The sequence below is a fragment of the Pongo pygmaeus genome, chromosome 20 (genome assembly GCF_028885625.2).
Source record: "Pongo pygmaeus isolate AG05252 chromosome 20, NHGRI_mPonPyg2-v2.0_pri, whole genome shotgun sequence".
NCBI lineage: Eukaryota > Metazoa > Chordata > Mammalia > Primates > Hominidae > Pongo > Pongo pygmaeus.
The window spans coordinates 46,702,250-46,711,725 of NC_072393.2; the positions used below are offsets into that span (position 1 = coordinate 46,702,250).

Genomic DNA, 9,476 nt, shown 5'->3' on the forward strand with positions numbered 1-9,476 from the left:
GGTGGATCACTTCAAGTCAGGGGTTGGAGACCAGCCTAACCAACATACAAAAACCATGTTTCAACTAAAAAAGATACAACAATTACCCGGGTGTGGTGGCATGCATCTGTAGTCCCAGCTACTCGGGAGGCTGAGACAGGATAATTGCTTGAATGCAGGAGGCAGAGGTTGCAGTGAGCAAAGTTCCCGCCACTGCACTCCAGCCTGGGCGACAAAGTAAGACTCTGTTTCATAAATAAATAAATAAATAAATCCAACCTCCACACATTACACCAGCAGGACCACCACCCTTCTCTGAGGCAGGTGCTGCAAGTTTAATATCTTTATCACACGGATACATCAGCCAGCCTGTGGCCAGTGGGATGCTGGCTCTGGAACTCCACCCTGAGATACTAACCTTTTGGCCTCTGCAGCACCTGACAGCTTTGGGCTCCTTGTAGCCTCTGAAGAGTTAACAGAGACTCTGCCAGTGCAAATGCATGGCACACCTTCCCTCACCAACCACAGAAATAAAACAACAAACAGAGAGCAACATGTCTTTTAAGAGCAACAGCAGAATGGAAGGCTGGAGGAATGAGGACCATGGTGCCCTCAGCCTTCTCACTCCTCATTGTCCCCAGTGGCCTCTTGCTACTCTGGTTCTGGGGCCATCCCACCTCCCAGGGCTGCCTCTCTCCTAGGCCCTGGCCTCTGCCCTTCCTGGGGGAGCATTTTGCAAATAAACCACAGGGCTTTCTCAAGTCTGTCCAGGTGGTCAGATGGGGGAGTGTTGAAGGGATGGAAAAGGTGGAGGTTGGTAGATGGGAAACAACTCACAGGCAGCAAGGCAGCTGGGGTCAAACTTTGGGTGGAACTCCACAGACAAGCTTGGGAGTTCCTTTCTAGCTTATATATTAACTACAGAAGCTTCTGGAATTTTATAAGGTGAAATGGAGAGGAGACAGACTGGAGGGAGAAATTCTGATAGACTTGAGGCTTTGAGATGTGGTCCTGTGGTGGAGCAAGACAACAAAAGTACTGGAGATTGGGGTTTGAGGAGTCTATGCAATTATTTTTATTTTTAAAAATCTTTGTGGCTACATAGCAGGTGTATACCTTTATGTGGTAAGTGAGATATTTCGATACAGACATACAATGTGTAATCACAGACATACAATGTAGACAGGCATAAAGTGTATAGTCACATATAATAATCACATCATGGTAAATGGGGTAACCATCACCTCAAGCACTCATCATTTCTTTGTGTCACAAGCATTACAGTTATATTCCCTCTGTTATGCTAAAATGTACCACAGGCTGGGCACAGTGGCTCATGCCTGTAATTCCAGCACTTTGGGAGGCCGAGGCAGACGGATTGCCTGAGCTGAGGAGTTCAAAACCACCCTGGGCAACATGGTGAAACCCTGTCTCTACAAAAATACAAAAAAATTAGCCGGGCATGGTGGCATGCGTCTGTAATCCCAGCTACTCCAGAGGCTGAATCGGGAGAACTGCTTGAGCCTGGTAGGTGGAGTTTGCAGTGAGCCAAGACTGTGCCACTGCAGTCCAGCTTGGGCGACTCAGTGAGACTCCATCTCAAAAAGACAAACAAGCAAACAAACAAAAAGTACAATGAATTATTGCTGACGGCCATCACCCTGTTGTGCTATCAAAAACTAGATCTTATTCATTGTATCGAACTATATTTTTGTACCCATTAGCCATCCCCACTCCCTCACCTCCACCCTTCCCAGCCTCTGGTTACCATCATTCTTCTCTATCTCCATGAGTTCAATTGTCATAATTTTTAGCTCCCACGAATGAGTGAGAATGTGCAAAACTTTGCCTTTCTATGCCTGGCTTATTTCACCTAACATAATGTCCTGCAGTTCCATCCCTGTTGCTGCAAATAACAGGATCTCATTCTTTTTTAATGGCTGAATAGTATTCCCTTCTGTACAGCACCACATGAACACTTAGGTTGATTCCATATCTTGGCTATTGCAAACAGAGCTTCAAAATACATGGGAGTGCAGACATCTCTTCAGTAAATGGATTTCCTTTTTTTATATATAGATTTAGTGGTGGGATTGCTGGATTGTGTGGTAGCTCTATTTTTAGTAGTTTTCTTTCTTTTTGTTTGTTTATTTTATTTATTTATTCATTTTTTTTTGAGGTAGAGTCTTACTCTGTCACCCAGGCTGGAGTGCAGTGGTATGATCTCAGCTCACTGCAGCCTCCACCTCCTGGGTTCAAGCGATTCTCCTGCCTCAGCATCCTGAGTAGCTGGGACTACAGGCACCCACCGACACGCTTGGAAGATTTTTGTAATTTTTGTAGAGATGGAGTTTCACCATGTTGGCCAGGCTGGTCTTGAACTCCTGACCTCAGATGACTCGCCCGCCTCAGCCTCCCAAAGTGCTGGGATTACAGGCATGAGCCACCGCACCTGGCCTATTCTACTTTTTTTTTCTTTTTCTTAAGGAAACTCCATGTTGTTCCTCAAAGTGGCTCTACTAATTTACATTACCACCAACAGTGTACAAGGGTTCCATGGGGATTACTTCAGATTGAGTGGTCAGAGAGGGCTCCTTTGAGAAGACTTCTGAGAATTGGTCATGGGAAGGTGTGGGGAGAAGCCTTCTCAGCTGAGGGAACAGCAAGGTCAAAGACCCAGAGGTGAGAAAGCAAGCTTGGAACCTTCCAGGAGCAAGTAGGCATTGGCTCTGATAATGCTAATGCCCTCTTCTGCTAAAATGACAGCTCTAGGAGGGCAGGGTTCTTATTTCCTGTCTATCTATCTATCTATCTATCTGTCTATCTATCATCTATCTATCTATCATCTATCTATCATATATCTATCCATCTATCTTTATTTATTTATAGAGGCAGAGTCTTGTTCTGTTGTCCATTGTATTAGTCCATTTTCATGCTGCTGATAAAGACATACCCTAGACTGGGTAATTTATAAAGAAAAACAAGTTTAATAAACTCACAGTTCCACATGGCTGGGGAGGCCTCACAATCATGCTGAAAGGCAAAAGGTGCATCTTACATGGTGGCTGGCAAGAGAGAGAATGAGAACCAAGAGAAAGGGATTTCCCCTTATAAAACCGACAGATCTCATGAGACTTATTCACTACTGTGAGAACAGTACGGGGGAAACAGCCCCTATGATTCAATGATCACCCACCAGGTCCCTCCCACAACACGTGGGGATTATGGGAGCTACAATTCTAGATAAGATTTGGGTGGGGACACAGCCAAACCATATCACCAAGGCTGGAGTGCAGTGGTGTGATCATGGCTCATTGCGGCCTCCAACTCCTGGGTTCAAGCAATCCTCCCCCGTCAGCCTCCTGAGTAGTGGTGACTACAGGTGTGTGACACCACCTCTGGCTGGCTTTTAAATTTTTTGGAGAGATGGAGTCTTGCTATTTTGCCCAGGCTGGTCTCAAACTCTTGGTCTCAAATGATCTTCCCATCTTGACTTCCCAAAGCACTGAGATTACAGGTGTGAGCCATTGCGCCTAGCTGGTTCTCATTTATTTAATTATTACTGCTGTCATGGTTTGCTTTGGTCCCTGTGGGCTCCCCCACCCTTTGAAACAAGTGCCTGACACACAGTAGGGTTCACAATAAATATTTGTGGAATAAATAAGAGCTGTGCCTTCAAGAGGTCCAAAATACTTGCACGGAGTTTTTCTAGGTGGGCATGATGCCACCCAGCTGCATGACTATTTCAGGGTGTTCATTGGCTCCTCTGGTTGATCTTTTGATGCCTGTATAAGAACTCCCACTTCTCCAAATCTGGGGGCCACATCTTTAGAATTCTCAGCTTTCTGTCTCTCAGGAATGAAGGAGATAATATCACCGATTGGAGCCAGATTGTCTGGATGTTGAATCCCAGCTCCTTGTTGGTGCCTTTGAGAAGTGACTTAAGCCCTCTGTGTGCCTTATTTCTGCCTCTGTAAACAGAGATCATCGTAGTGTCTCTCATGTGTGGCTGTTTGACGATTTGGTGAGGTATGTGCAAAGAGCTTTTTGCACTTGCAAAAAGTGTCTGGGATATCATTGTGTGCTGTAAGAATGAGCTGTAATGATTATCACTGAGACTTGTTGTTGGGATTAAAAGAGATCAGGTCTGTCAGGGCCTGGTACACAAAAGGTACTAAAAAAAATAATGGGAGGTTTAGATGCTCCTTCCTCCAGATACACTTGCAAATATGACTGCTGTGTCGTCATCTCCTTTTTAGGGATATGAAGAATCTGCTGTGTGACCCTAGACGAATAAATCTCTGATTCACTCTGGGCCTTGGTTTTCCCTGCCTCTGAAAGGGGTATGATGTTTCCTTCCCTTTTGCCTGGGCGCAGGTACTGGGTGCTTTGTAGTTAAGGGAGTATCAGCTGGTGGCTCAAGGGTAGATTCTAACAGGAACTTCCAAGCTGGAGAAATACTAGGCTACACCTCAGAGAGGGGAGGTGGGTGAGGGAGGCCCCTGCTGATGTGAGCAGGAGGTGGGTGAGGGAGGCCCCTGCTGGTGTGAGCTCAATCCTTTATCCCTGAGCTTCAGACTCCCTTAAGCCTTCCCACATGAGAAACTGACATCCAGATGGAGGTGGGGACCCTGCAATGTAAAGCCAGGTCACCTGTCCACAGAGGTGTGTCTGATAACCAGGGCATGATAGGTTAGAGAGTGTGGTGGCTAAAAGCACCAGCCCTTGGATCACCTGAGGTCAGGAGTTCAAGACCAGCCTGGCCAACATGGTGAAACTCCGTCTCTACTAAACATACAAAAATTAGCTTGGTGTGGTGGTGGGCGCCTGTAATCCCAGCTATTTGGGAGGCCAAAGCAGGAGAATCACTTGAACCCAGGAGGCAGAGGTTGCAGTGAGCCGAGATTGCGCCATTTCACTCCAGCCTGGGTGACAAAAGCAAAACTCTGTCTCAAAAAAAGCACCAGCCTTAGACTCAGAGAGATGAGGATTTGAGCTTGGGGGACCTCAGCTTCCTCTCTGTGTGACCTCAGGTAAGCCACTTATACTCTTTGGGCCTCAGTTTCCTCATTTGTAAAATTGAGGCTGTGATTGAACCTCCTTCAAGAGCTGTTGTGAGTGCTATAGGGGATACTATCTTAAAGCACTTAATGCAATGCCTGGCACATGGTAGTTCTGTAGAAGTGCTTGCTATTTTAATTCACGTGCACAGGTCCTGCCTGTGGGTGAGGGCTCAGTAGATGGAACAGCGGTGGTTGATACAGTTGGGATTGTGAGGATTATTATGACAGGGGCTAATTTGAATGGGCCTGTGTTGTCTGCCCTCCCCACTGCCAGCCTGATTTCCCTCTGCCTGGCTTTGCAGCTCCTCCCATTGGTTGCTGGGGTCTACCCCCTGCATGCAGATGAGAAATGAGTCAATGAATTCCCGTGGGGAATTGGGATCCAGCATGCACTGATTGTGCTCCACTTTCTTGGCTATGAAGTCCTCCAGCCCTTGCAGCTCCTTAAAGGCCTGTTGCTGTGGTCCTGGCAGGTGTTTCATCACCAAAGAGAACATCTCATAGAGCTGGGGTTGCAGAGAGAGGATGGGAAGGGAAGGACCACTGTCAGGAGGCAGGAACTGATGGGAATGGGACCTGTGTCAGAGCAAGAAAGGCACTGGGTTAAAGGCACCTACCTGCCCAGGTGTTTAGGTAGTTCAGTGGGGCTGAATGGGAACATATATCTAAGTCTTCATGAGGGTTAAGTGAGAAGGCTACTGTCCAGAAATTTAGATAACATGGACTGAGGCACACATCTAGGTTTCAATGAGGGTGGATTGGAGCGCACAGCTAGGTGTTCAGACATTCAAGGCAGGATGTGTTGGAAAACACCTGTTCAAGTGTTTAGCTACTCAGACGGGGCTGGTATGAGGGGAGTGCCACCTGTCTAGGTATGTAGGCATTCAGGTGGGCCTGGTTGAAGACAACTACCGAGATACTTATTGGGTCTGGACTGGGGGCTTTTGTTCAGGTGTTCAGGTATTAAAGTGGGGCTGGTGAAGATGTTGAAGTGGAGGGGATACCTGTTCAGGTGTTTACCTATCCAAGTGGGATGCATTGGGGGCACCTCTGTAAGGTGTATGATTGGAAAGTGTTGGGGAACACTTATTTGGGTGTCTGGGAATAATCTGTCTAGATATTTATGTGTTTAGGGTGTTGGTTAGGGCAGCTGTCCATGTTTTCAGGTATTTAAGTGGGTGAAGTAGAGGGCGCTTGGCCAGATATTCCAGTTAGCTAATCTGGGACATTTGTGTAGATGTGAAATGATTATGATGGGCTGGATTTTGCAGCACCAGGTGTTCAGGTATGCAGGAGGTGGGTTGAGGCAGTCACTTGTCCAGGTGTTAAAATATTCAGAAGAACGGGGTAGGGAGCATCTGTTAGAAATTACAGTAAGTTGGGGATGGGAACACATGCCCAGGTGAGAGAGCTGAGCCGAGGGTATGCATCCTGCCCGCAGGCTCTGTTTTGGGGAGCAACTGTTGAGCTATCCAGGTGTCCTTGGAGACTGGGTATTGGGCACCCATCCCAGGTTCTGGTGCAACTGTCCAGTTGTCCAATACTGGGGGCTGATTTTGAGGGGACACTGTCTGGAGGGGGGTGGGAGTTTGGGGCACCTGTCCCCATGTAGGGGAGCAGTTGGCAGGTTGTGGTAGGGGCCTGACGGCCAGGCTGCAGCCAGTTACCTGCCCCGTGGAGGTTGCCGTGAACTGGAAGCTTTCCAGCATCATGCGCAACAGTGACAGGAACTCTTTGTCCTCATAGTCAAAGCGGTCACCAAAGACAATGGAGCTGATGACATTGGAGACGGTACGGCTTAGGAAGAAGGTGGGATCGATGCTGGAGCTTGTGGGTGTGGCGGTGTATTGGGGGAGAAGGGGGTTGGGAAGAGAGTCAACTCAGAGGTCTGATGCTAGTCTGAGAATTCCAGGAGGCACTGCCCTGATGAGCCACATTCCCAGTGCCAGACTACAGGGCTGGGAGCGCGGGCGCCTTTCCCCACCGAGGCCCAATCCCCAGACAGAACGCGCGCGGGTTCCTCGCCCTGGGCGTTTTCCTTCTCCCGCCTCCACACTCGGGGTGTCCTGCTCACCGCGCGTGCCCTAGAGGGCCTTGATGAGGAAGCCGGCCTTCTCCTGGATACGTCCTTGATGCCACGCTTGCCCACCCCGAAGTCCCGCAGGGTAGCGATGGAGAAGTGCCTGAGCGGCTTGGTGCGCTCCCAGGTGCGGCAGGTCACTCCTGGGAGAGGAACGCAGGGGTGGGGAGGTGGGGAGAGGTCAGGCGCGCGGGGCGGGGGGGCGGGAGGCAGGCACAGAAGCCTCGCGCAGGAGAGCTGCAAATTCAGTCAGAGAAACAGAGACCGAATAGGAACAAGAGGATCAGAAAAGAGACAGGCCAGACAGACAGATGCACAGCAGAACAGAGGGAGACGGGACACTCCATGGAGCATAGGGAGGGAAGGAGGGAGAGAAAAAGACAGAGAAGGGAGAAGATTATGGAAGGAGGAGAGGTGAGGTATGGGGAGATCTGCGAGGAGAAAATTAAAATGGTGAAAGAGTCTTTTTTGTTTGTATGTTTGTTTATTTGTTTTTGAGACGGATTCTCGCTCTGTCGCCCAGGCTGAAGTGCATTGTCCCCATGTTGGCGGCTCACTGCAACCTCCACCTTCCAGGTTCAAGCGTAAAAATGGTGAAAGATTCTTAAGCTGAGCTGGTGAAGACAGAAAACTACGGAGAGAGAAACAGAGACGGTCGGGAAGGAGGAGAGACTGTTACCAGGAGAGGAGGCTGGAGATGTGGAAGTAGGAATACCCTGAAATCCTAAGACAGAGGAAGAAATGGGAGAGGGAAGCGGAGAGAGGAGAAACACGGAGAAGCTCAGAAGCTGAGAGCAACAAAAAGACAAATGAAGACAGAGGACCAGGGCTGGAAAACAGAAACCCAGGATTGTCCTCGAGATGGAGACAGAGGGGAAAGAGGAGACTCCAGTGAGAGAGGCAGGGAGAAATCTGGACAGGGACAGGGACAGGGACAGGGATGCTGGAGACAGGCAAGAGGCAGAGGCCGCAATGAAGGGAGCTGGAGAGAGAAGGCCAGACAGGGGGCTCTGCCGCAGCCTTCAGTGGGCAGGAGAGTCAGGGAGAAGGCTGGGGACATGGAGGCCATCGAGTCGGCCTTGCCACCTTCCCCCTCTTGGGCACCCCCTCACCATAGCCTTTGAAGAGCCAGTTGAAGGTGGCCTGCTCACCTCGCCCGCTGAACTCCTCGGCCTGGTCCACCAGAGCCTCCTTGACGGCATCATGTCCGCACAGCACCACGACCCACCGGGGCCCCAAGTGAGTGGTGAACACGGGGCCATAGCGCTCACTGATCTGATGGAGGCGGGTGGGGTGGTTAGAGGGAGCAGCCCCCAGTCTGAATGGGCCCAGCACCGAGATTTCATGTACTGGGATGTTTCGCCCCCAGGTTCTCACAGTCAGGGAGCTGGACATCCCAAGATCCTGTCTTTCCTGGCTAGGACCCTGATGCTGAAACTCCAAAACTCCCTTTCCTACGACTCTGGTCCACACTGGTCAATCCCCTGCCACAAAGCCTCAGCCAACTGGGCAGCCCCCACCTCGTGCCACCCACCTCCCTGCCTTGGGACACCTTCATGATAGAGTTGCATATCTGCTCTGTGTTCAGCTGCAGGTAGTTTCCAATGAAGGGCAATGGGGTAAGTCCCAGAGGCAGCTTCCCCCTGCTCTTCCTCTGCTGCCAGACAGACATCAAGACCATCACAGTCAGGCTGGCCAGCAAGGCCACCAGAAGCAGCCCTGATGCCAGCATGGTGGCAGTGGAATGATAGATGGTGACAGCTGGGGTGGTTTGCCTTTATACTGCCTGAAATAAGGGGTGGACTTTGGCTGATTACATAATCACCTCATTTCACCTCCCAACTACATCCTCTCCATGAACCCCACCAAGCTTTGGACACAACCAGCAAAGGAGGCGGAGGGGGACCCCAGGGAAGCTGAACCAGGAGGGTACCTCCCGACTAAATCTGTGGTACCTCAGGAGGGGTGCCCCAGGGCTGTGGATTTAGGAGGGGGCAACAGATAAGCGGTAGAACAAAGGAGTTTGGAATATTTGCATAGGGGAGCACCTGGGCTTTGGATTTGGGATCTGGGAGTGAGAATGCACCCCAAAATTGTGGATTTGGGGGTTCCCCAGGAGAAGAATGCAAAGGTCTGGGTTTTATTAGGGTGAGACGGAAGTGTGGCTGTGCATTTAGGGGTCTTCTGTTGTGAAGGATGCAGGGTTAAGGGTCTCAGGAGGGGGGATTCCAGGCATATGGACTTGAAAGTCTTGGGGCTAGGAAGACCCAGGGCTGTGGGTGTGGAGTTTCTGGGAAGAGTGTGTAGCAAGCCCAGTAGGTCATCCCGGAAAGCCCAGCAGCCCAGCACTGGGC

At 49.9% G+C, this 9,476-nt stretch overlaps 1 pseudogene; it reads right to left on the minus strand.

The window, feature by feature from the left end:
* Positions 1-5,212: 5,212 nt before the first annotated feature.
* LOC129021069 (cytochrome P450 2A13-like) lies at positions 5,213-8,854 on the minus strand (annotated as a pseudogene).
* Positions 8,855-9,476: the final 622 nt, after the last annotated feature.